At 47.0% G+C, this 27,605-nt stretch overlaps 6 non-coding genes across 6 annotated transcripts; all 6 read left to right on the plus strand.

Moving 5' to 3' along the window:
- The first annotated feature begins 768 nt into the window (after positions 1 to 768).
- On the plus strand, positions 769 to 851 carry TRNAR-CCG (transfer RNA arginine (anticodon CCG)). The gene has a single exon. It is a non-coding gene; the product is annotated as a tRNA-Arg (tRNA).
- A 13,660-nt stretch (positions 852 to 14,511) lies between these two features.
- Positions 14,512 to 14,594, plus strand: TRNAM-CAU (transfer RNA methionine (anticodon CAU)). The gene has a single exon. It is a non-coding gene; the product is annotated as a tRNA-Met (tRNA).
- Positions 14,595 to 20,584: 5,990 nt separating this feature from the next.
- Positions 20,585 to 20,667, plus strand: TRNAL-CAG (transfer RNA leucine (anticodon CAG)). Its single transcript has one exon. It is a non-coding gene; the product is annotated as a tRNA-Leu (tRNA).
- Positions 20,668 to 21,797: 1,130 nt separating this feature from the next.
- TRNAL-CAG (transfer RNA leucine (anticodon CAG)) lies at positions 21,798 to 21,880 on the plus strand. The gene has a single exon. It is a non-coding gene; the product is annotated as a tRNA-Leu (tRNA).
- Positions 21,881 to 23,010: 1,130 nt separating this feature from the next.
- On the plus strand, positions 23,011 to 23,093 carry TRNAL-CAG (transfer RNA leucine (anticodon CAG)). The gene has a single exon. It is a non-coding gene; the product is annotated as a tRNA-Leu (tRNA).
- A 1,131-nt stretch (positions 23,094 to 24,224) lies between these two features.
- On the plus strand, positions 24,225 to 24,307 carry TRNAL-CAG (transfer RNA leucine (anticodon CAG)). The gene has a single exon. It is a non-coding gene; the product is annotated as a tRNA-Leu (tRNA).
- Positions 24,308 to 27,605: the final 3,298 nt, after the last annotated feature.

Below are 27,605 nucleotides of genomic sequence, written 5' to 3' on the forward strand. Positions count from 1 at the left end.
GGTAGTGACCTATATGTAGTGCACGCGTGTAATGGTGTCCCCGCACTCACAAAGTTCAGGGAATTGGCTCTGAACAATGTGGGGGCACCTTGGCTAGTGCCAGGGTGCCCTCACACTAAGTAACTTTGCACCTAACCTTTACCAGGTAAAGGTTAGACATATAGATGACTTATAAGTTACTTAAGTGCAGTGTAAAATGGCTGTGAAATAACGTGGACGTTATTTCACTCAGGCTGCAGTGGCAGGCCTGTGTAAGAATTGTCAGAGCTCCCTATGGGTGGCAAAAGAAATGCTGCAGCCCATAGGGATCTCCTGGAACCCCAATACCCTGGGTACCTCAGTACCATATACTAGGGAATTATAAGGGTGTTCCAGTAAGCCAATGTAAATTGGTAAAAATGGTCACTAGCCTGTCAGTGACAATTTGGAAAGAAATGAGAGAGCATAACCACTGAGGTTCTGATTAGCAGAGCCTCAGTGAGACAGTTAGTCACTACACAGGTAACACATTCAGGCACACTTATGAGCACTGGGGCCCTGGGTTACCAGGGTCCCAGTGACACATACAACTAAAACAACATATATACAGTGGAAAATGGGGGTAACATGCCAGGCAAGATGGTACTTTCCTACAAGATCCCACTGTTTCCCTGAGCAGGAAGGTCTGGAATTGAAAATACAGAGGACATTAAACAACATTCACTCAGTACATGGCACTCATTTTGGTTTATACGCTCGAAATTGAGCCATGAGGGAAGTGTGAAGAGTGTCAGGATGGCTGAGTGGTCTAAGGGGCTGTGTTCCGGTCGCAGCCTCCCTTGGAGGTGTGGGTTCAAATCCCACTTCTGACAAGTGTATTTTGCGAGGTGGATACATTTTTGGACTTTTTTTTCCCAAGCACCGTATCAAAAACAATGTCAACAGTTTCTGTAAATTATCAATAAGATCTATTTTCCGTTGCTTGCACTAATTGCCTGAAGTTGGCTAAATCGCAGTAAATCGGTAAAGCAGGAAATCACAGCATCTTCAACAAATCGTGATAGAGGGGCCGAGATAAAGGTTTCGACCCTACATATCAAAAGCGCAGCTGTCAATAGTTCAGCAGGTTCACAGTGCAGAAGGTTCAGTGGCACCAGGGTCCCCTGCATCCCAATCACAGCTGGTTTTTAACTTCTGTATCTCCTGATCTGAATCTTGAACTGGCTCCAAATTCTGCATGCCCACACCCCCTGTAGTAGATGATTGAGAATTAGTAGCAGTCACCACCGGCCATGTGCACTGGCTCAAAATTCAGCATGTCCACACCCCATGTAGTAGATGATTGAGAATTAGTAGCAGTCACCACCGGATCCACTGTCAGGATGATCCATCCTCTCTCCTTCATCAGCTACAGATCCCACTGTTTCCCTGAGCAGGAAGGTCTGGAATTGAAAATACAGAGGACATTAAACAACATTCCCTCAGTACATGGCACTCATTTTGGTTTATAAGCTGGAAATTGAGCCATCAGTGCAGTGTCACGAGTGTCAGGATGGCCGAGTGGTCTAAGGCGATGTGTTCAGGTCGCAGTCTCCTTTGGAGGCATGGGTTTGAATCCCCCTTCTGACAAGTGTCTTTTGCGAGGTGGATACATTTTTTGACTTTTTTTTTCCAAGCACCCGTATCAAAAACAATGTCAACAGTTTCTGTAAATTATCGATAAGATCTATTGTCCGTTGCTTGCACTAATTTCCTGAAGTTGGCTAAATCGCAGTAAATCGGTAAAGCGGGAAATCACAGCATCTTCAACAAATCGTGATAGAGGGGCAGAAATAAAGGTTTCGACCCTACATATCAAGAGCGCAGCTGTCAATAGTTCAGCAGGTTCACAGTGCAGAAGGTTCAGTGGCACCAGGGTCCCCTGCGTCCCAATCACAGCTGGTTTTTAACTTCTGTATTCAGGGCTTGGGAGGGGTGTGTTGCATCGTGCACACACGGTGCCTGTTTCGCAGATAAGTTTTAATAAATACACAGAGAATAATATAGAGTCATTGGCCACGAGGAACACCTTCCCTGACCATTTATTCTCTCCGGTTCCACGTCACCGCGCCTTCCATCCAACTCCAAAACTCAGGGGAGACTAACACTCCCTACCTCCCTTGGTGTGCATCATAGGCGTGCCCATGACGAACACAACATTTCTCCTTAACCAATACAAAACAAACATAGCTGCTCAAAAAAAAGATACAATACTAATTGTGAGAAAACAGGGCTGATTGCAGAGGCCACCTAACTTTTTGCCCCCATTTTCCACTTTATGCTGGTGTTTTCCTGACTCTGATGGTGCCCTGGGTACTGCTAACCAGTCCCAGGGCCTGTGCTCTGTGTAAAATGGATATGCAAATTAGGCTAATTATAATTGGCTAAGTTAACCTACCTATAAGTCCCTAGTATATGGTAGGGCATGTAGGTTAAGGGACCACAGCATAGGTGGTGCACACCTAGGTGCACTGCTGAGGTGCCCAGTGTCATTTTAAAAGCAAGCCTGCCTTGCTGGCTGCTTTTAAATTAAAGTTATATGCAAATTCGACTTTGGAATTAAAGGTACTTCCAAAGTCTTAAACTTCCTTATTTTTACATATAAGTCACCCCTAAGGTGTGCCCTATGTGCCCCTAGGGCTGGGTGCCATGTAACTATAAGCAGGGACTTTATAAAAATAGATTTATAAGCCCTGGTGAGGTAAAAACAGCCAAATTCGTTTTTTCCTCATTGAAGTAAATGGCCTTCATAGGCTAGAATGGGCAGACTTTATTTTAAATTGTAAAGTCTCCTTAAATGTTACATACCAATAATGTGGTTTCAAATTAATTGTTGTATTAAATCCCACAACTTCCAGTTGTTGGATTTAATATAACTTGTTCAGGTAAAAAGTTTAGACTTTACCTAAAAAGTTGCCAATTTCAGCTCTGCATTGTTTTTGCTGCTGTGCTCTGATTGGCCAGCCTGCAGCAGCTTCTGCCAGGCTACCTTGATGAGGTGTGAAGTGGCCTGACTTCACACAAAGGAATGTGCTTGGGGGAGAGAATCTCCCCTCAGCAGATGGTGAGGCAGGAAGGGGGAGGGCGGCCAAACTGGTCTTCAAAGGCAGAGAAGGACATTTGGAGCACCCAGCAACACCCCCACATCCTGCAACCCCAGACAACTAGGTGCCCCCTTGATTAGATTAGGAGAGGGCAGGAGAGGGGTGTGTTTATGATTTTTAGCCACACCAGTGGGTGGGCTCAGCCAGATGTAACCTCCAAAAATCAGATTCATCCATGTTGGATTTTTAGAGACTGTTGCCTTCTGGGATGGATTTGTGCCACACTTCCCAGGAAGTGGTCATCACAGGGGGACGACCCTGTCCCTGATTGGAGAACCAGGACCCCCCTGCTTTTCACCCAGGAGCAAGGATAAAACTGGCAGACCTGCACCCACACCTCAGATCCCCACCAAATTTCAAGAAGAAGGAACTACAAGGAGAAGAAGGACTGCCCTGCTGGACCCCTGGCCTGCACCTGGACCCTGCACTCAGAAGGACTGCACCAGCTGCACACTTGGGCTTCACCACAAGAAGGACTTTGCCTGGCTTCAACTGGTTCAAGGAGGGACTCCCTGTTTGCTACAGGTGAAAAATTGCTAACCAGAGTCCCCTGCACCAACTCCTGAAGAAAGCGACCAGCTGACCACTGTCCAGTGGCCAAAAAGGAGTTTGCGCCAGGTGCATTCTGGGAGTTGAAGTCCGCACCCCCCAAGGACCATCACAGAACTTCTGGACCCTTGGGGTGAGCTGTGGACCCCAAAAGAACCTTAAAAGAACATCTGGGTGAAGCCCCAGAAGTTTGGAAAAGATTTGAGAATTTTTGGAAAAAAGCTCCAGAGAGGGACCGACCCGCCGCGGAAATTCTAGCCGGCTTGCCTCAACCGCGACCCGGCCTGACTTCGTGGTTCGTCCCGGTAAAGAAAAACATCCAAAAAAGAGACTAAGTCCGAAGGTAAAAAGTTGACCGGGACCTCCCAGCCATCGTATCCGAGAAGGGCTCCATGGACGTCGGATCAAGATCCAGGTTTACCCCGGTCGAAGGATTTTCACCTCGAAAAAACAACTAAGTCCGAAGGTAAAAATCACCACAGAGGAAACCGACTTCGCGTATCCGGACAAGGGCTCCAGGAGGTCGGATTCAACTGGCAGGTTCGTCCCGGTGAAGAAAAACTTCAAAAAAGAGACTAAGTCAGAAGGTAACTTTTTAACCGAGGCCTCCCGCGACTTGTAGCCGAGCAGGGCTCCATCGCGGTCGGCCTGAAACTTTGACTTTGCCCCGGTCCTGGTGCAACCAGATGACCCGATTGGCGCTTTTTGTTTCTAAGCGCTAGAAAAATAATAATACTTTAAAAATTCATATCTCCGGTTCCCCTGAACCAATTTTATTCGTTTTTGTGTCATTTTAAAGATAAAAATATAAACTATTTTTATCAATTGGTTTTGGATTTTTAAACTGTTTCCTGTGTTTTATTTAATTACTGTTTTGTGATATTTGAATGCTTTACACTTTGTCTCCTAAGTTAAGCCTTGACGCTCGTTGCCAAGCTACCAAGGGTTGAGCTGGGATTAATTTACTGAGACCTAACTGTACCTAATTGGAGGTTAGTGGCTTGTTGCTAGGTGTAGGTACCTACCTGCCCTTACCAATAACCCATTTTCCAACACTAATCCAGTATACAAGAATAGTACACAACAAGAAATGCCACATTCAGTCAATCCACCCCGAATCCTTGCAGCCGCGTTGAGCATGGCGGTCGAGGACTCAAACTGTACAGTTCAAATCCTTGTCTCAGAGGCACTGAGTTGATTGGTATGGAGCCAGGCACCTCCTGATCTGAATCTTGAACTGGTTCCAAATTCTGCATGTCCACACCCCTTGTAGTAGATGATTGAGAATTAGTAGCAGTCACCACCGGCCATGTGCACTGGCTCAAACTTCTGCATGTCCACACCCCATGTAGTCGATGATTGAGAATTAGTAGCAGTCACCACCGGATTCACTGTCAGGATGATCCATCCTCTCTCCTTCATCAGCTTCAGATCCCACTGTTTCCCTGAGCAGGAAGTTCTGGAATTGAAAATACAGAGGACATTAAACAACATTCACTCAGTACATGGCACTCATTTTGGTTTATATGCTCGAAATTGAGCCATGAGGGAGGTGTGAAGAGTGTCAGGATGGCCGAGTGGTCTAAGGCGCTGCGTTCAGGTCGCAGCCTCCCTTGGAGGTATGGGTTCAAATCCCACTTCTGACAAGTGTATTTTGCGAGGTGGATACATTTTTGGACTTTTTTTTCCCAAGCACCGTATCAAAAACAATGTCAACAGTTTCTGTAAATTATCGATAAGATCTATTTTCCGTTGCTTGCACTAATTGCCTGAAGTTGGCTAAATCGCAGTAAATCGGTAAAGCAGGAAATCACAGCATCTTCAACAAATCGTGATAGAGGGGCCGAGATAAAGGTTTCGACCCTACATATCAAAAGCGCAGCTGTCAATAGTTCAGCAGGTTCACAGTGCAGAAGGTTCAGTGGCACCAGGGTCCCCTGCGTCCCAATCACAGCTGGTTTTTAACTTCTGTATTCAGGGGATGGGAGGGGTGGGGGTGTTGCGTCGTGCACACACAGTGCCTGTTTTGCAAAGAAGTTTGAATAAATACACAAAGAATAATATGGAGTCTTTAGCCACGAGGAACACCTTCCCCTACCTTTTATTCTCTCCGATTCCACATCACCGCACCTACCATCCAACTCCAAAACTCGGAGGAGACTAACACTCCCTACCTCCCTTGGTGTGCATCATGGGCGTGCCCATGACGAACACAACATTTCTCCTTAACCAATACAAAACAAACATAGCTGCTCAAAAAAAAGATACTATACTAATCCAGTATACAAGAATAGTACACAACAATAAATACCACATTCAGTCAATCCACCCCGAATCCTTGCAGCCGCGTTGAGCATGGCGGTCGAGGACTCAAACTGTACCGTTCAAGTCCTTGTCTCAGAGGCACTGAGTTGATTGGTATGGAGCCAGGCACCTCCTGATCTGAATCTTGAACTGGCTCCAAATTCTGCATGTCCACACCTCCTGTAGTAGATGATTGAGAATTAGTAGCAGTCACCACCGGCCATATGCACTGGCTCAAAATTCTGCAAGTCCACACCCCATGTAGTAGATGATTGAGAATTAGTAGCAGTCACCACAGGGTCCACTGTCAGGATGATCCATCCTCTCTCCTTCATCAGCTTCAGATCCCACTGTTTCCCTGAGCAGGAAGGTCTGGAATTGAAAATACAGAGGACATTAAATAACATTCACTCAGTACATGGCACTCATTTTGGTTTATAAGCTGGAAATTGAGCCATCAGTCTGGTGTCAAGAGTGTCAGGATGGCCGGGTGGTCTAAGGTGCTGCATTCAGATCACAATCTCCCTTGGAGACATGGGTTCAAACCCCTCTTCTGACAAGTGTCTTTTGCGAGGTGGATACATTTTTGGACTTTTTTTTTCCAAGCACCCTTATCAAAAACAATGTCAACAGTTTCTGTAAATTATCGATAAGATCTATTGTCTGTTGCTTGCACTAATTGCCTGAAGTTGGCTAAATCGCAGTAAATCGGTAAAGCAGGAAATCACAGCATCTTCAACAAATCGTGATAGAGGGGCCGAGATAAAGTTTTCGACCCTACATATCAAAAGCACAGCTGTCAATAGTTCAGCAGGTTCACAGTGCAGAAGGTTCAGTGGCACCAGGGTCCCCTGCATCCCAATCACAGCTGGTTTTTAACTTCTGTATTCAGGGCATGGGAGGGGTGTGTTGCATCGTGCACACACAGTGCCTGTTTCACAGATAAGTTTTAATAAATACACAGAGAATAATATAGAGTCATTGGCCACGAGGAACACCTTCCCTGACCTTTTATTCTCTCCGGTTCCACGTCACCGCGCCTACCATCCAACTCCAAAACTCGGGGGAGACTAACACTCCCTACCTCCCTTGGTGTGCATCATAGGCGTGCCCATGACGAACACAACATTTCTCCTTAACCCCTTCGCTGCCAGGCCTTTTCCCCCTCCTGTGCCAGGCCTTTTTTTGCCTATTTGGGGCAGTTCGCGCTTAGGCCCTCATAACTTTTTGTCCACATAAGCTAACCAAGCCAAATTTGCGTCCTTTTTTTCCAACATCCTAGGGATTCTATAGGTACCCAGACTTTGTGGGTTCCCCTGAAGGAGGCCAAGAAATTGGCCAAAATACAGTGAAAATTTCGTTTTTTTCAAAAAAATTGGAAAAAGGGGCTGCAGAAGAAGGCTTGTGGTTTTTCCCCTGAAAATGGCATCAACAAAGGGTTTGCGGTGCTAAACTCAGCAGCTTCCCAGCTTTCAGGAACAGGCAGACTTGAATCCGAAAACCCAATTTTTCAACACAATTTTGGCATTTTACTGGGGCATACCCCATTTGTGCAATTTTTTGTGCTTTCAGCCTCCTTCCAGTCGGTGACAGGAATGGTCATGAAACCAATGCTGGATCCCAGAAACCTAAACATTTCTGAAAAGTAGACAAAATTCTGAATTCAGCAAGGGGTCATTTGTGTAGATCCTACAAGGGTTTCCTACAGAAAATAACAGCTGAAAAAGAAAAATATTGAAATTGAGGTGAAAAAAACATCAATTTTTCTCTACTTTTTACTCTGTAACTTTTCCCTGCAATGTCAGATTATCGAAAGCAAAATACCGTTACGTCTGCTGGACTCCTCTGGTTGCGGGGATATATAGGGTTTGTAGGTTCATCAAGAACCCGAGGAACCCAGAGCCAATAAATGAGCTGCACCCTGCAGTGCGTTTTCATTCTATACCGGGTATACAGTAATTCATTTGCTGAAATATAAGGAGTAAAAAATAGCTATCAAGAAAACCTTTGCATTTCCAAAAAGGGCACAAGATAAGGTGTTGAGGAGCAGTGGTTATTTGCACATCTCTGAATTCCGGGGTGACCATAGTAGCACGTGAATTACATGGAATTTCTCAAATAGATGTCTTTTTTACACACACCCCTATATTTGGAAGGAATAAATGTAGAGAAAGACAAGGGGCAATAACACTTGTTTTGCTATTCTATGTTCCCCCAAGTCTCCCGATAAAAATGATACCTCACTTGTTTGGGTAGGCCTAGCGCCCGCGACAGGATATGCCCCAAAACACAACGTGGACACATCACAGAAAACAGAGCTGTTTTTAGCAAAGTGACTACCTGTAGATTTTGGCCTCTAGCTCAGCCGCCACCTAGGGAAACCTACCAAACCTGTGCATTTCTGAAAACTAGAGACCTAGGGGAATCCAAGGAGGGGTGACTTGTGTGGCTCGGACCAGGTTCTGTTACCCAGAATCCTTTGCAAACCTCAAAATTTGGCTAAAAAAACACATGTTCCTCACATTTCTGTGGCAGAAAGTTCTGGAATCTGAGAGGAGCCACAAATTTCCTTCTACCCAGCGTTCCCCCACGTCTCCCGATAAAAATGATACCTCACTTGTGTGGGTAGGCCTAGCGCCCGCGACAGGATATGCCCCAAAACACAACGTGGACATATCACAGAAAACAGAGCTGTTTTTAGCAAAGTGACTACCTGTAGATTTTGGCCTCTAGCTCAGCCGCCACCTAGGGAAACCTACCAAACCTGTGCATTTCTGTAAACTAGAGACCTAGGGGAATCCAAGGAGGGGTGACTTGTGTGGCTCGGACCAGGTTCTGTTACCCAGAATCCTTTGCAAACCTCAAAATTTGGCTAAAAAACACATGTTCCTCACATTTCTGTGGCAGAAAGTTCTGGAATCTGAGAGGAGACACAAATTTCCTTCCACCCAGCGTTCCCCCCACGTCTCCCGATAAAAATGATACCTCACTTGTGTGGGTAGGCCTAGCGCCCGCGACAGGATATGCCCCAAAACACAACGTGGACATATCACAGAAAACAGAGATGTTTTTAGCAAAGTGACTACCTGTAGATTTTGGCCTCTAGCTCAGCCGCCACCTAGGGAAACCTACCAAACCTATGCATTTCTGAAAACTAGAGACCTAGGGGAATCCAAGGAGGGGTGACTTGTGTGGCTCGGACAAGGTTCTGTTACCCAGAATCCTTTGCAAACCTCAAAATTTGGCTAAAAAAACACATGTTCCTCACATTTCTGTGGCAGAAAGTTCTGGAATCTGAGAGGAGCCACAAATTTCCTTCCACCCAGCGTTCCCCCACGTCTCCCGATAAAAATGATACCTCACTTGTGTGGGTAGGCCTAGCGCCTGCGACAGGATATGCCCCAAAACACAACGTGGACATATCACAGAAAACAGAGCTGTTTTTAGCAAAGTGACTACCTGTAGATTTTGGCCTCTAGCTCAGCCGCCACCTAGGGAAACCTACCAAACCTGTGCATTTCTGAAAACTAGAGACCTAGGGGAATCCAAGGAGGGGTGAGTTGTGTGGCTCGGACCAGGTTCTGTTACCCAGAATCCTTTGCAAACCTCAAAATTTGGCTAAAAAACACATTTTCCTCACATTTCTGTGGCAGAAAGTTCTGGAATCTGAGAGGAGACACTAATTTCCTTCCACCCAGCGTTCCCCCACGTCTCCCGATAAAAATGATACCTCACTTGTGTGGGTAGGCCTAGCGCCCGCGACAGGATATGCCCCAAAACACAACGTGGACATATCACAGAAAACAGAGCTGTTTTTAGCAAAGTGACTACCTGTAGATTTTGGCCTCTAGCTCAGCCGCCACCTAGGGAAACCTACCAAACCTGTGCATTTCTGAAAACTAGAGACCTAGGGGAATCCAAGGAGGGGTGACTTGTGTGGCTCGGACCAGGTTCTGTTACCCAGAATCCTTTGCAAACCTCAAAATTTGGCTAAAAAAACACATGTTCCTCACATTTCTGTGGCAGAAAGTTCTGGAATCTGAGAGGAGCCACAAATTTCCTTCCACCCAGCGTTCCCCCACGTCTCCCGATAAAAATGATACCTCACTTGTGTGGGTAGGCCTAGCGCCCGCGACAGGATATGCCCCAAAACACAACGTGGACATATCACAGAAAACAGAGCTGTTTTTAGCAAAGTGACTACCTGTAGATTTTGGCCTCTAGCTCAGCCGCCACCTAGGGAAACCTACCAAACCTATGCATTTCTGAAAACTAGAGACCTAGGGGAATCCAAGGAGGGGTGACTTGCGGGGCTCGGACCAGGTTCTGTTACCCAGAATCCTTTGCAAACCTCAACATTTGGCTAAAAAAACACATGTCCCTCACATTTCTGTGGCAGAAAGTTCTGGAATCTGAGAGGAGCTACAAATTTCCTTCCACCCAGCGTTCCCCCAAGTCTCCCGATAAAAATGATACCTCACTTGCGTGGGTAGGCCTAGCGCCGGCGACAGGAAACACCCCAAAGCGCAACGTGGACACATCCTAAATTTTGGAAAAAAATAGAGGTGTTTTTTGCGAAGTGCCTACCTGTAGATTTTGGCCTCTAGCTCAGCCGGCACCTAGGGAAACCTACCAAACCTGTGCATTTCTGAAAACTAGAGACCTAGGGGAATCCAAGGAGGGGTGACTTGCGGGGCTCGGACCAGGTTCTGTTACCCAGAATCCTTTGCAAACCTCAAAATTTGGCTAAAAATACACATGTTACTCACATTTCTGTGGCAGAAAGTTCTGGAATCTGAGAGGAGCCACAAATTTCCTTCTACCCAGCGTTCCCCCAAGTCTCCCGATAAAAATGATACCTCACTTGTGTGGGTAGGACTAGCGCCCACGAAAGGAAAGGGCCCAAAACACAACGTGGACACATCAAATTTTTTTATAAAAAGCAGTGCCTACCTGTGGATTTTGGCCTGTAGCTCAGCCGACACCTGAGGAAACCTAGCAAACCAGTGCATTTTTGAAAACTAGAAACCCAGGGGAATCCAAGATGGGGTGACTTGCGGGGCTCTGACCAGGTTATGTTACCCAGAATCCTTTGCAAACATCAAAATTTGGCCCAAAAAACACTTTTTCCTCTCATTTCGGTGACAGAAAGTTCTGGAATCTGAGAGGAGCCACAAATTTCCTTCCACCCAGCGTTCCCCTAAGTCTCTCGATAAAAATGGTACATCACTTCTGTGGGTAGGCCTAGCGCCCACAAAAGGAAATGGCCCAAAACACAACGTGGACACAACATATTTTTTCACAGAAAACAGAGGTGTTTTTTGCAAGGTGCCTACCTGTGGTGTTTGGCCTGTAGCTCAGCCGGCCCCAGGGGGGGGGGGGCAGAAATGCCCTAAAATAAATTTGCCCCCCCAACCCCCACCCTCCCCCGCCGGGAGCGACCCTTGCCTACGGGGTCGCTCCCCCTGCGTGACATTGGCACCAAAAAACAAATCCCCGGTGCCTAGTGGTTTCTGCCCCCTTGGGGGCAGGTTGACCTAAACTCAGCCAATCTGCCCCCAAGGGGGGCAGAAATGGCCTAAATACAATTTGTCCCCCAGGGGAGCGACTTTTGCCTGATGGGTCGCTCCCCATCTCTAAAAAAAAAAACAAAGAAAAAAAAGAAAAATTCCCCTGGCGCCTAGAGGTTTCTGCCCCCCCCCCCCCGGGGGCAGATCGGCCTAATAATAGGCCGATCTGCCACCCGGGGGGGCAGAAATGGCCTAAAATAAATTTGCCCCCCCAACACCCACCCCCCCCGGGAGCGACCCTTGCCTACGGGGTCGCTCCCCCTGCGTGACATTGGCGCCAAAAAACAAATCCCCGGTGCCTAGTGGTTTCTGCCCCCTTGGGGGCAGATTGACCTAAAATTGGCCAATCTGCCCCCAGGGGGGCAGAAATGGTCTAAATACAATTTGCCCCCCCAGGGGAGCGACCCTTGCCTGATGGGTCGCTCCCCATCTCTAAAAAAAGAAACAACAAAAAAAAAAAAACACAAAAAAAAATTGCCCTGGTGCCTAGAGTGTTCTGCCCCCCCCCCCGGGGGCAGTTCGGCCTAATAATAGGACGATCTGCCCCCCGGGGGGGCAGAAATGGCCTAAAATAAATTTGCCCCCCCAACCCCCACCCCCCCCCGGGAGCGACCCTTGCCTACGGGGTCACTCCCCCTGCGTGACATTGGCGCCAAAAAACAAATCCCCGGTGCCTAGTGATTTCTGCCCCCTTGGGGGCAGATTGACCTAAAATTGGCCAATCTGCCCCCAGGGGGGCAGAAATGGTCTAAATACAATTTGCCCCCCCAGGGGAGCGACCCTTGCCTGATGGGTCGCTCCCCATCTCTAAAAAAAGAAACAACAAAAAAAAAAAAACACAAAAAAAAAATTGCCCTGGCGCCTAGAGTGTTCTGCCCCCCCCCCCCCGGGGGCAGTTCGGCCTAATAATAGGCCGATCTGTCCCCCGGGGGGGCAGAAATGGCCTAAAATAAATTTGCCCCCCCAACCACCCCCCCCCCCGGGAGCGACCCTTGCCTATGGGGTCGCTCCCCCTGCGTGACATTGGCGCCAAAAAACAAATCCCCGGTGCCTAGTGGTTTCTGCCCCCTTGGGGGCAGATTGACCTAGAATTGGCCAATCTGCCCCCAGGGGGGCAGAAATGGTCTACATACAATTTGCCCCCCCAGGGGAGCGACCCTTGCCTGATGGGTCGCTCCCCATCTCTAAAAAAAGAAACAAAAAAAAAAAAAAAAACACAAAAAAAAAATTGCCCTGGCGCCTAGAGTGTTCTGCCCCCCCCCCCCGGGGGCAGTTCGGCCTAATAATAGGCCGATCTGTCCCCCGGGGGGGCAGAAATGGCCTAAAATAAATTTGCCCCCCCAACCCCCACCCCCCCCCCCCGGGAGCGACCCTTGCCTACGGGGTCGCTCCCCCTGCGTGACATTGGCGCCAAAAAACAAATCCCCGGTGCCTAGTGGTTTCTGCCCCCTTGGGGGCAGATTGACCTAAAATTGGCCAATCTGCTCCCAGGGGGGCAGAAATGGTCTAAATACAATTTGCCCCCCCAGGGGAGCGACCCTTGCCTGATGGGTCGCTCCCCATCTCTAAAAAAAGAAACAACAAAAAAAAAAACACAAAAAAAAAATTGCCCTGGCGCCTAGAGTGTTCTGCCCCCCCCGGGGGCAGTTCGGCCTAATAATAGGCCGATCTGTCCCCCTGGGGGGCAGAAATGGCCTAAAATAAATTTGCCCCCCCAACCCCCCCCCCCCCCCCCCCCCCGGGAGCGACCCTTGCCTACGGGGTCGCTCCCCCTGCGTGACATTGGCGCCAAAAAACAAATCCCCGGTGCCTAGTGGTTTCTGCCCCCTTGGGGGCAGATTGACCTAAAATCGGCCAATCTGCCCCCAGGGGGGCAGAAATGGTCTAAATACAATTTGCCCCCCAGGGGAGCGACCCTTGCCTGATGGGTCGCTCCCCATCTCTAAAAAAAAAAAAAGAAAAAAAAAAAAAAACACACAAAAAAAATTTGCCCTGGCGCCTAGAGGTTTCTTCCCCCCCTGGGGGCAGATCGGCCTAATAATAGGCCGATCTGCCCCCAGGGGGGGCAGAAATGGCCTAAAATAAATTCCCCTCCCCCCCAGGGAGCGACCCTTGCCTAAGTGGTCGCTCCCTTTGCGTGAAATTCACGCAAAGAAAAAACTCCCTGGTGTCTAGTGGTTTCTACCCCCCTTGGGGGCAATTGGCCTCATCAAAATAGGCCAATCTGCCCCCAAGGGGGGCAGAAATGGGCAAATTATAATTTTCCCCCAAGGGGAGCGACCCTTGCCTAAGGGGTCGCTCCCCACCAAAAAAAAAAACAAATGAAAAAAAAAAAAAAAAAATGGTCCCTGGTGCCTAGAGGTTTCTGCCCCCCCTGGGGGCAGAAAAGGCCTTTTCAAAAAAATGCCCCCCCTGGGAGCGACCCTTGCCCAAGGGGTCGCTCCCTTTTGTCAATTTCTAAGAAAAAAAAAAAAATCCTTGGTGTCTAGTGGGGTTTCAAAAGCCGGATTGCAAGCAATCCGGCTTTTGAAACCCTCGGAGGGACTTCAAAGGGAAGGAAATACTTTTCCTTCCCTTTGAAGCCCCTCCGGGCCTCCCAAGTGATTGAAAAAGAAATGCTTTTGCATTTCTTTTTCAATCGCGCTGGAAGCAGAGCTTCCAGCGCGACGAGGGAGGCCCCTGTGACACATCAGCGCGCGCGCGCGCGCGCGCTGACGTCACAGGGGGGGGTGGGGGGGTCGGGGGTGTAAGGGGAAGGTCTTCCCCTTCCATCCCCGACTTGGGGGGGGAAGGGGGGTGCAGAGGGTCCATCCTCTCTCCTTCATCAGCTTCAGATCCCACTGTTTCCCTGAGCAGGAAGGTCTGGAATTGAAAATACAGAAGACATTAAACAACATTCACTCAGTACATGGCACTCATTTTGGTTTATAAGCTGGAAATTGAGCCATCAGTGCAGTGTCAAGAGTGTCAGGATGGCCGAGTGGTCTAAGGCGCTGCGTTCATGTCGCAGTCTCCTTTGGAGGCGTGGGTTCGAATTCCACTTCTGACAAGTGTCTTTTGCGAGGTGGATACATTTTTTGACTTTTTTTTCTCCAAGCACCCGTATCAAAAACAATGTCAACAGTTTCTGTAAATTATCGATAAGATCTATTGTCCGTTGCTTGCACTAATTTCCTGAAGTTGGCTAAATGGCAGTAAATCGGTAAAGCGGATAATCACAGCATCTTCAACAAATCGTGATAGAGGGGCAGAGATAAAGGTTTCGACCCTACATATCAAGAGCGCAGCTGTCAATAGTTCAGCAGGTTCACAGTGCAGAAGGTTCAGTGGCACCAGGGTCCCCTGCGTCCCAATCACAGCTGGTTTTTAACTTCTGTATTCAGGGCATGGGAGGGGTATGTTGCATCGTGCACACACGGTGCCTGTTTCGCAGATAAGTTTTAATAAATACACAGAGAATAATATAGAGTCATTGGCCACGAGGAACACCTTCCCTGACCTTTTATTCTCTCCGGTTCCACGTCACCGCGCCTACCATCCAACTCCAAAACTCGGGGAGACTAACACTCCCTACCTCCCTTGGTGTGCATCATAGGCGTGCCCATGACGAACACAACATTTCTCCTTAACCAATACAAAACAAACATAGCTGCTCAAAAAAAAGATACTATACTAATTCAGTATACAAGAATAGTACACAACAAGAAATGCCACATTCAGTCAATCCACCCCGAATCCTTGCAGCCGCGTTGAGCATGGCGGTCGAGGACTCAAACTGTACCGTTCAAGTCCTTGTCTCAGAGGCACTGAGTTGATTGGTATGGAGCCAGGCACCTCCTGATCTGAATCTTGAACTGGCTCCAAATTCTGCATGTCCACACCCCTTGTAGTAGATGATTGAGAATTAGTAGCAGTCACCACCGGCCATGTGCACTGGCTCAAACTTCTGCATGTCCACACCCCATGTAGTCGATGATTGAGAATTAGTAGCAGTCACCACCGGATTCACTGTCAGGATGATCCATCCTCTCTCCTTCATCAGCTTCAGATCCCACTGTTTCCCTGAGTAGGAAGGTCTGGAATTGAAAATACAGAGGACATTAAACAACATTCACTCAGTACATGGCACTCATTTTGGTTTATACGCTCGAAATTGAGCCATGAGGGAGGTGTGAAGAGTGTCAGGATGGCCGAGTGGTCTGAGGCGCTGCGTTCAGGTCACAGCCTCCCTTGGAGGTGTGGGTTCAAATCCCACTTCTGACAAGTGTATTTTGCGAAGTGGATACATTTTTGGACTTTTTTTTCCCAAGCACCGTATCAAAAACAATGTCAACAGTTTCTGTAAATTATCGATAAGATCTATTTTCCGTTGCTTGCACTAATTGCCTGAAGTTGGCTAAATCGCAGTAAATCGGTAAAGCAGGAAATCACAGCATCTTCAACAAATCGTGATAGAGGGGCTGAGATAAAGGTTTCGACCCTACATATAAAAAGCGCTGCTGTCAATAGTTCAGCAGGTTCACAGTGCAGAAGGTTCAGTGGCACCAGGGTCCCCTGCGTCCCAATCACAGCTGGTTTTTAACTTCTGTATTCAGGGGATGGGAGGGGTGGGGGTGTTGCGTCGTGCACACACAGTGCCTGTTTTGCAGAGAAGTTTTAATAAATACACAAAGAATAATATGGAGTCTTTAGCCACGAGGAACACCTTCCCCTACCTTTTATTCTCTCCGTTTCCACATCACCGCACCTACCATCCAACTCCAAAACTCTGGGGAGACTAACACTCCCTACCTCCCTTGGTGTGCATCATGGGCGTGCCCATGACAAACACATTTCTCCTTAACCAATACAAAACAAACATAGCTGCTCAAAAAAAAGATACTATACTAATCCAGTATACAAGAATAGTACACAACAATAAATACCACATTCAGTCAATCCACCCCGAATCCTTGCAGCTGCGTTGAGCATGGCGGTCGAGGACTCAAACTGTACCGTTCAAGTCCTTGTCTCAGAGGCACTGAGTTGATTGGTATGGAGCCAGGCACCTCCTGATCTGAATCTTGAGCTGGCTCCAAATTCTGCATGTCCACACCCCCTGTAGTAGATGATTGAGAATTAGTAGCAGTCACCACCGGCCATATGCACTGGCTCAAAATTCTGCAAGTCCACACCCCATGTAGTAGATGATTGAGAATTAGTAGCAGTCACCACAGGGTCCACTGTCAGGATGATCCATCCTCTCTCCTTCATCAGCTTCAGATCCCACTGTTTCCCTGAGCAGGAAGGTCTGGAATTGAAAATACAGAGGACATTAAATAACATTCACTCAGTACATGGCACTCATTTTGGTTTATAAGCTGAAAATTGAGCCATCAGTCTGGTGTCAAGAGTGTCAGGATGGCTGGGTGGTCTAAGGTGCTGCATTCAGGTCACAGTCTCCCTTGGAGACGTGGGTTCAAACCCCTCTTCTGACAAGTGTCTTTTGCGAGGTGGATACATTTTTGGACTTTTTATTTCCAAGCACCCTTATCAAAAACAATGTCAACAGTTTCTGTAAATTATCGATAAGATCTATTGTCCATTGCTTTCACTAATTGCCTGAAGTTGGCTAAATCGCAGTAAATCGGTAAAGCAGGAAATCACAGCATCTTCAACACATCGTGATAGAGGGGCCGAGATAAAGGTTTCGACCCTACATACCAAAAGCACAGCTGTCAATAGTTCAGCAGGTTCACAGTGCAGAAGGTTCAGTGGCACCAGGGTCCCCTGCGTCCCAATCACAGCTGGTTTTTAACTTCTGTATTCAGGGCATGGGAGGGGTGTGTTGCATCGTGCACACACGATGCCTGTTTCGCAGATAAGTTTTAATAAATACACAGAGAATAATATAGAGTCATTGGCCATGAGGAACACCTTCCCTGACCTTTTATTCTCTCCGGTTCCACGTCACCGCGCCTACCATCCAACTCCAAAACTCGGGGGAGACTAACACTCCCTACCTCCCTTGGTGTGCATCATAGGCGTGCCCATGACGAACACAACATTTCTCCTTAACCAATACAAAACAAACATAGCTGCTCAAAAAAAAGATACTATACTAAACTAGTATACAAGAATAGTACACAACAAGAAATGCCACATTCAGTCAATCCACCCCGAATCCTTGCAGCCGCGTTGAGCATGGCGGTCGAGGACTCAAACTGTACCATTCAAGTCCTTGTCTCAGAGGCACTGAGTTGATTGGTATGGAGCCAGGCACCTCCTGATCTGAATCTTGAACTGGCTCCAAATTCTGCATGTCCACACCCCTTGTAGTAGATGATTGAGAATTAGTAGCAGTCACCACCGGCCATGTGCACTGGCTCAAACTTCTGCATGTCCACACCCCATGTAGTCGATGATTGAGAATTAGTAGCAGTCACCACCGGATTCACTGTCAGGATGATCCATCCTCTCTCCTTCATCAGCTTCAGATCCCACTGTTTCCCTGAGCAGGAAGGTCTGGAATTGAAAATACAGAGGACATTAAACAACATTCACTCAGTACATGGCACTCATTTTGGTTTATATGCTCGAAATTGAGCCATGAGGGAGGTGTGAAGAGTGTCAGGATGGCCGAGTGGTCTAAGGCGCTGCGTTCAGGTCGCAGCCTCTCTTGGAGGTATGGGTTCAAATCCCACTTCTGACAAGTGTATTTTGCGAGGTGGATACATTTTTGGACTTTTTTTTCCCAAGCACCGTATCAAAAACAATGTCAACAGTCTCTGTAAATTATCGATAAGATCTATTTTCCGTTGCTTGCACTAATTGCCTGAAGTTGGCTAAATCGCAGTAAATCGGTAAAGCAGGAAATCACAGCATCTTCAACAAATCGTGATAGAGGGGCCGAGATAAAGGTTTCGACCCTACATATCAAAAGCACAGCTGTCAATGGTTCAGCAGGTTCACAGTGCAGAAGGTTCAGTGGCACCAGGGTCCCCTGCGTCCCAATCACAGCTGGTTTTTAACTTCTGTATTCAGGGGATGGGAGGGGTGGGGGTGTTGCGTCGTGCACACACAGTGCCTGTATTGCAAAGAAGTTTGAATAAATACACAAAGAATAATATGGAGTCTTTAGCCACGAGGAACACCTTCCCCTACCTTTTATTCTCTCCGATTCCACATCACCGCACCTACCATCCAACTCCAAAACTCGGAGGAGACTAACTCTCCCTACCTCCCTTGGTGTGCATCATGGGCGTGCCCATGACGAATACAACATTTCTCCTTAACCAATACAAAACAAACATAGCTGCTCAAAAAAAAGATACTATACTAATCCAGTATACAAGAATAGTACACAACAATAAATACCACATTCAGTCAATCCACCCCGAATCCTTGCAGCCGCGTTGAGCATGGCGGTCGAGGACTCAAACTGTACGGTTCAAGTCCTTGTCTCAGAGGCACTGAGTTGATTGGTATGGAGCCAGGCACCTCCTGATCTGAATCTTGAACTGGCTCCAAATTCTGCATGTCCACACCCCCTGTAGTAGATGATTGAGAATTAGTAGCAGTCACCACCGGCCATATGCACTGGCTAAAAATTCTGCAAGTCCACACCCCATGTAGTAGATGATTGAGAATTAGTAGCAGTCACCACAGGGTCCACTGTCAGGATGATCCATCCTCTCTCCTTCATCAGCTTCAGATCCCACTGTTTCCCTGAGCAGGAAGGTCTGGAATTGAAAATACAGAGGACATTAAACAACATTCACTTAGTACATGGCACTCATTTTGGTTTATAAGCTGGAAATTGAGCCATCAGTCTGGTGTCAAGAGTGTCAGGATGGCCGGGTGGTCTAAGGTGCTGCATTCAGATCACAGTCTCCCTTGGAGACGTGGGTTCAAGCCCCTCTTCTGACAAGTGTCTTTTGCGAGGTGGATACATTTTTGGACTTTTTTTTTCCAAGCACCCTTATCAAAAACAATGTCAACAGTTTCTGTAAATTATCGATAAGATCTATTGTCCGTTGCTTGCACTAATTGCCTGAAGTTGGCTAAATCGCAGTAAATCGGTAAAGCAGGAAATCACAGCATCTTCAACAAATCGTGATAGAGGGGCCGAGATAAAGGTTTCGACCCTACATATCAAAAGCACAGCTGTCAATAGTTCAGCAGGTTCACAGTGCAGAAGGTTCAGTGGCACCAGGGTCCCCTGCATCCCAATCACAGCTGGTTTTTAACTTCTGTATTCAGGGCATGGGAGGGGTGTGTTGCATCGTGCACACACAGTGCCTGTTTCACAGATAAGTTTTAATAAATACACAGAGAATAATATAGAGTCATTGGCCACGAGGAACACCTTCCCTGACCTTTTATCCTCTCCGGTTCCACGTCACCGCGCCTACCATCCAACTCCAAAACTCGGGGGAGACTAACACTCCCTACCTCCCTTGGTGTGCATCATAGGCGTGCCCATGACGAACACAACACTTCTCCTTAACCAATACAAAACAAACATAGCTGCTCAAAAAAAAGATACTATACTAATCCAGTATACAAGAATAGTACACAACAAGAAATGCCACATTCAGTCAATCCACCCCGAATCCTTGCAGCCGTGTTGAGCATGGCGGTCGAGGACTCAAACTGTACCGTTCAAGTCCTTGTCTCAGAGGCACTGAGTTGATTGGTATGGAGTCAGGCACCTCCTGATCTGAATCTTGAACTGGCTCCAAATTCTGCATGTCCACACCCCTTGTAGTAGATGATTGAGAATTAGTAGCAGTCACCACCGGCCATGTGCACTGGCTCAAACTTCTGCATGTTTACACCCCATGTAGTCGATGATTGAGAATTAGTAGCAGTCACCACCGGATTCACTGTCAGGATGATCCATCCTCTCTCCTTCATCAGCTTTAGATCCCACTGTTTCCCTGAGCAGGAAGGTCTGGAATTGAAAACACAGAGGACATTAAACAACTTTCACTCAGTACATGGCACTCATTTTGGTTTATACGCTCGAAATTGTGCCATGAGGGAGGTTTGAAGAGTGTCAGAATGGCCGAGTGGTCTAAGGCGCTGTGTTCAGGTCGCAGCCTCCCTTGGAGGTGTGGGTTCAAATCCCACTTCTGACAAGTGTATTTTGCGAGGTGGATACATTTTTGGACTTTTTTTTCCCAAGCACCGTATCAAAAACAATGTCAACAGTTTCTGTAAATTATCGATAAGATCTATTTTCCGTTGCTTGCACTAATTGCCTGAAGTTGGCTAAATCGCAGTAAATCGGTAAAGCAGGAAATCACAGCATCTTAAACAAATCGTGATAGAGGGGCCGAGATAAAGGATTCGACCCTACATATCAAAAGCACAGCTGTCAATAGTTCAGCAGGTTCACAGTGCAGAAGGTTCAGTGGCACCAGGGTCCCCTGCGTCCCAATCACAGCTGTTTTTTAACTTCTGTATTCAGGGCATGGGAGGGGTGTGTTGCATCGTGCACACACAGTGCCTGTTTCGCAAGTAAGTTTTAATAAATACACAGAGAATAATATAGAGTCATTGGCCACGAGGAACACCTTCCCTGACCTTTTATTCTCTCCGGTTCCACGTCACCGCGCCTACCATCCAACTCCAAAACTCGGGGGAGACTAACACTCCCTACCTCCCTTGGTGTGCATCATAGGCGTGCCCATGACGAACACAACATTTCTCCTTAACCAATACAAAACAAACATAGCTGCTCAAAAAAAAGATACTATACTAAACCAGTATACAAGAATAGTACACAACAAGAAATGCCACATTCAGTCAATCCACCCCGAATCCTTGCAGCCGCGTTGAGCATGGCGGTCGAGGACTCAAACTGTACCGTTCAAGTCCTTGTCTCAGAGGCACTGAGTTGATTGGTATGGAGCCAGGCACCTCCTGATATGAATCTTGAACTGGCTCCAAATTCTGCATGTCCACACCCCCTGTAGTAGATGATTGAGAATTAGTAGCAGTCACCACCGGCCATGTGCACTGGCTCAAAATTCAGCATGTCCACACCCCATGTAGTAGATGATTGAGAATTAGTAGCAGTCACCATCGGATCCACTGTCAGGATGATCCATCCTCTCTCCTTCATCAGCTTCAGATCCCACTGTTTCCCTGAGCAGGAAGGTCTGGAATTGAAAATACAGAGGACATTAAACAACATTCACTCAGTACATGGCACTCATTTTGGTTTATAAGCTGGAAATTGAGCCATCAGTGCAGTGTCAAGAGTGTCAGGATGGCCGAGTGGTCTAAGGCGCTGCGTTCAGGTCGCAGTCTCCTTTGGAGTCGTGGGTTCGAATCCCACTTCTGACAAGTGTCTTTTGCGAGGTGGATACATTTTTGGACTTTTTTTTTCCAAGCACCCGTATCAAAAACAATGTCAACAGTTTCTGTAAATTATCGATAAGATCTATTGTCCGTTGCTTGCACTAATTTTCTGAAGTTGGCTAAATCGCAGTAAATCGGTATAGCGGGAAATCACAGCATCTTCAACAAATCGTGATAGAGGGGCAGAGATAAAGGTTTCGACCCTACATATCAAAAGCACAGCTGTCAATAGTTCAGCAGGTTCACAGTGCAGAAGGTTCAGTGGCACCAGGGTCCCCTGCGTCCCAATCACAGCTGGTTTTTAACTTCTGTATTCAGGGCATGGGAGGGGTGTGTTGCATCGTGCACACACAGTGCCTGTTTCGCAAATAAGTTTTAATAAATACACAGAGAATAATATAGAGTCATTGGCCACGAGGAACACCTTCCCTGACCTTTTATTCTCTCCGGTTCCACGTCACCGCGCCTACCATCCAACTCCAAAACTCGGGGAGACTAACACTCCCTACCTCCCTTGGTGTGCATCATAGGCATGCCCATGACGAACACAACATTTCTCCTTAACCAATACAAAACAAACATAGCTGCTCAAAAAAAAGATACTATACTAAACCAGTATACAAGAATAGTACACAACAAGAAATGCCACATTCAGTCAATCCACCCCGAATCCTTGCAGCCGCGTTGAGCATGGCGGTCGAGGACTCAAACTGTACCGTTCAAGTCCTTGTCTCAGAGGCAGTGAGTTGATTGGTATGGAGCCAGGCACCTCCTGATCTGAATCTTGAACTGGCTCCAAATTCTGCATGTCCACACCCCTTGTAGTAGATGATTGAGAATTAGTAGCAGTCACCACCGGCCATGTGCACTGGCTCAAACTTCTGCATGTCCACACCCCAAGTAGTCGATGATTGAGAATTAGTAGCAGTCACCACCGGATTTACTGTCAGGATGATCCATCCTCTCTCCTTCATCAGCTTCAGATCCCACTGTTTCCCTGAGCAGGAAGGTCTGGAATTGAAAATACAGAGGACATTAAACAACATTCACTCAATACATGGCACTCATTTTGGTTTATAAGCTGGAAATTGAGCCATCAGTGCAGTGTCAAGAGTGTCAGGATGGCTGAGTGGTCTAAGGCGCTGCGTTCAGGTTGCAGTCTCCTTTGGAGGCGTGGGTTCAAATCCCACTTCTGACAAGTGTCTTTTGCGAGGTGGATACATTTTTTGTCTTTTTTTTTCCAAGCACCCGTATCAAAAACAATGTCAACAGTTTCTGTAAATTATCGATAAGATCTATTGTCCGTTGCTTGCACTAATTTCCTGAAGTTGGCTAAATCGCAGTAAATCGGTAAAGCGGGAAATCACAGCATCTTCAACAAATCGTGATAGAGGGGCAGAGATAAAGGTTTTGACCCTACATATCAAGAGCGCAGCTGTCAATAGTTCAGCAGGTTCACAGTGCAGAAGGTTCAGTGGCACCAGGGTCCCCTGCGTCCCAATCACAGCTGGTTTTTAACTTCTGTATTCAGGGCATGGGAGGGGTGTGTTGCATCGTGCACACATGGTGCCTGTTTCGCAGATAAGTTTTAATAAATACACAGAGAATAATATAGAGTCATTGGCCACGAGGAACACCTTCCCTGGCCTTTTATTCTCTCCAGTTCCACGTCACTGCGCCTACCATCCAAGTCCTAAACTCGGGGGAGACTAACACTCCCTACCTCCCTTGGTGTGCATCATAGGCGTGCCCATGACGAACACAAAATTTCTCCTTAACCAATACAAAACAAACATAGCTGCTCAAAAAAAAGATACTATACTAATCCAGTATACAAGAATAGTACACAACAAGAAATGCCACATTCAGTCAATCCACCCCGAATCCTTGCAGCCGCGTTGAGCATGGCGGTCGAGGACTCAAACTGTACCGTTCAAGTCCTTGTCTCAGAGGCACTGAGTTGATTGGTATGGAGCCAGGCACCTCCTGATCTGAATCTTGAACTGGCTCCAAATTCTGCATGTCCACACCCCTTGTAGTAGATGATTGAGAATTAGTAGCAGTCACCACCGGCCATGTGCACTGGCTCAAACTTCTGCATGTCCACACCCCAAGTAGTCGATGATTGAGAATTAGTAGCAGTCACCACCGGATTTACTGTCAGGATGATCCATCCTCTCTCCTTCATCAGCTTCAGATCCCACTGTTTCCCTGAGCAGGAAGGTCTGGAATTGAAAATACAGAGGACATTAAACAACATCCACTCAGTACATGGCACTCATTTTGGTTTATAAGCTGGAAATTGAGCCATCAGTGCAGTGTCAAGAGTGTCAGGATGGCCGAGTGGTCTAAGGCGCTGCGTTCAGGTCGCAGTCTCCTTTGGAGTCGTGGGTTCGAATCCCACTTCTGACAAGTGTCTTTTGCGAGGTGGATACATTTTTGGACTTTTTTTTTCCAAGCACCCGTATCAAAAACAATGTCAACAGTTTCTGTAAATTATCGATAAGATCTATTGTCCGTTGCTTGCACTAATTTCCTGAAGTTGGCTAAATCGCAGTAAATCGGTAAAGCGGGAAATCACAGCATCTTCAACAAATCGTGATAGAGGGGCAGAGATAAAGGTTTTGACCCTACATATCAAGAGCGCAGCTGTCAATAGTTCAGCAGGTTCACAGTGCAGAAGGTTCAGTGGCACCAGGGTCCCCTGCGTCCCAATCACAGCTGGTTTTTAACTTCTGTATTCAGGGCATGGGAGGGGTGTGTTGCATCGTGCACACACGGTGCCTCTTTCGCAGATAAGTTTTAATAAATACACAGAGAATAATATAGAGTCATTGGCCACGAGGAACACCTTCCCTGGCCTTTTATTCTCTCCGGTTCCACGTTACCGCGCCTACCATCCAACTCCAAAACTCAGGGGAGACTAACACTCCCTACCTCCCTTGGTGTGCATCATAGGCGTGCCCATGACGAACACAACATTTCTCCTTAACCAATACAAAACAAACATAGCTGCTCAAAAAAAAGATACTATACTAATCCAGTATACAAGAATAGTACACAACAATAAATGCCACATTCAGTCAATCCACCCCGAATCCTTGCAGCCGCGTTGAGCATGGCGGTCGAGGACTCAAACTGTACCGTTCAAGTCCTTGTCTCAGAGGCACTGAGTTGATTGGTATGGAGCCAGGCACCTCCTGATCTGAATCTTGAACTGGCTCCAAATTCTGCATGTCCACACCCCTTGTAGTAGATGATTGAGAATTAGTAGCAGTAACCACCGGCCATGTGCACTGGCTCAAACTTCTGCATGTCCACACCCCATGTAGTCGATGATTGAGAATTAGTAGCAGTCACCACCGGATTCACTGTCAGGATGATCCATCCTCTCTCCTTCATCAGCTTCAGATCCCACTGTTTCCCTGAGCAGGAAGGTCTGGAATTGAAAATACAGAGGACATTAAACAACATTCACTCAGTACATGGCAGTCATTTTGGTTTATACGCTCGAAATTGAGCCATGAGCGTGGTGTGAAGAGTGTCAGGATGGCTGAGTGGTCTAAAGCGCTGCGTGCAGGTTGCAGCCTCCCTTGGAGACGTGGGTTCAAACCCCTCTTCTGATAAGTGTCTTTTGCGAGGTGGATACATTTTTGGACTTTTTTTTTTCAAGCACCCTTATCAAAAACAATGTCAACAGTTTCTGTAAATTATCGATAAGATCTATTTTCCGTGGCTTGCACTAATTTCCTGAAGTTGGCTAAATCGCAGTAAATCGGTAAAGCGGGAAATCACAGCATCTTCAACAAATCGTGATAGAGGGGCAGAGATAAAGGTTTTGACCCTACATATCAAGAGCGCAGCTGTCAATAGTTCAGCAGGTTCACAGTGCAGAAGGTTCAGTGGCACCAGGGTCCCCTGCGTCCCAATCACAGCTGGTTTTTAACTTCTGTATTCAGGGCATGGGAGGGGTGTGTTGCATCGTGCACACATGGTGCCTGTTTCGCAGATAAGTTTTAATAAATACATAGAGAATAATATAGAGTCATTGGCCACGAGGAACACCTTCCCTGGCCTTTTATTCTCTCCAGTTCCACGTCACCGCGCCTTCCATCCAACTCCAAAACTCGGGGAGACTAACACTCCCTACCTCCCTTGGTGTGCATCAGAGGCGTGCCCATGATGAACACAACATTTCTCCTTAACCAATACAAAACAAACATAGCTGCTCAAAAAAAAAATACTATACTAATCCAGTATACAAGAATAGTACACAACAAGAAATGCCACATTCAGTCAATCCACCCCGAATCCTTGCAGCCGCGTTGAGCATGGCGTTCGAGGACTCAAACTGTACCGTTCAAGTCCTTGTCTCAGAGGCACTGAGTTGATTGGTATGGAGCCAGGCACCTCCTGATCTGAATCTTGAACTGGCTCCAAATTCTGCATGTCCACACCCCCTGTAGTAGATGATTGAGAATTAGTAGCAGTCACCACCGGCCATATGCACTGGCTCAAAATTCTGCAAGTCCACACCCCATGTAGTAGATGATTGAGAATTAGTAGCAGTCACCACAGGGTCCACTGTCAGGATGGTCCATCCTCTCTCCTTCATCAGCTTCAGATCCCACTGTTTCCCTGAGCAGGAAGGTCTGGAATTGAAAATACAGAGGACATTAAATAACATTCACTCAGTACATGGCACTCATTTTGGTTTATAAGCTGGAAATTGAGCCATCAATCTGGTGTCAAGAGTGTCAGGATGGCCGGGTGGTCTAAGGTGCTGCATTCAGGTCACAGTCTCCCTTGGAGACATGGGTTCAAACCCATCTTCTGACAAGTGTCTTTGAGTGGTGGATACATTTTTGGACTTTTTTTTCCAAGCACCCTTATCAAAAAAAATGGCAACAGTTTCTGTAAATTATCGATAAGATCTATTGTCCGTTGCTTGCACTAATTGCCTGAAGTTGGCTAAATCGCAGTAAATCGGTAAAGCAGGAAATCACAGCATCTTCAACAAATGGTGATAGAGGGGCCGAGGTAAAGGTTTCGACCCTACATATCAAAAGCACAGCTGTCCATAGTTCAGCAGGTTCACAGTGCAGAAGGTTCAGTGGCACCAGGGTCCCCTGCGTCCCAATCACAGCTGGTTTTTAACTTCTGTATTCTGGGCATGGGAGGGGTGTGTTGCATCGTGCACACACAGTGCCTGTTTCGCAAATAAGTTTTAATAAATACACAGAGAATAATATAGAGTCATTGGCCATGAGGAACACCTTCCCTGACCTTTTATTCTCTCCGGTTCCTCGTCACCGCGCCTACCATCCAACTCCAAAACTCGGGGGAGACTAACACTCCCTACCTCCCTTGGTGTGCATCATAGGCGTGCCCATGACGAACACAACATTTCTCCTAAACCAATACAAAACAAACATAGCTGCTAAAAAAAAAGATACTATACTAAACCAGTATACAAGAATAGTACACAACAAGAAATGCCACATTCAGTCAATCCACCCCGAATCCTTGCAGCCGCGTTGAGCATGGCAGTCGAGGACTCAAACTGTACCGTTCAAGTCCTTGTCTCAGAGGCACTGAGTTGATTGGTATGGAGCCAGGCACCTCCTGATCTGAATCTTGAACTGGCTCCAAATTCTGCATGTCCACACCCCCTGTAGTAGATGATTGAGAATTAGTAGCAGTCACCACC

The sequence above is a fragment of the Pleurodeles waltl genome, unplaced genomic scaffold (assembly GCF_031143425.1).
Source record: "Pleurodeles waltl isolate 20211129_DDA unplaced genomic scaffold, aPleWal1.hap1.20221129 scaffold_39, whole genome shotgun sequence".
In the NCBI taxonomy this organism is placed as follows: domain Eukaryota; kingdom Metazoa; phylum Chordata; class Amphibia; order Caudata; family Salamandridae; genus Pleurodeles; species Pleurodeles waltl.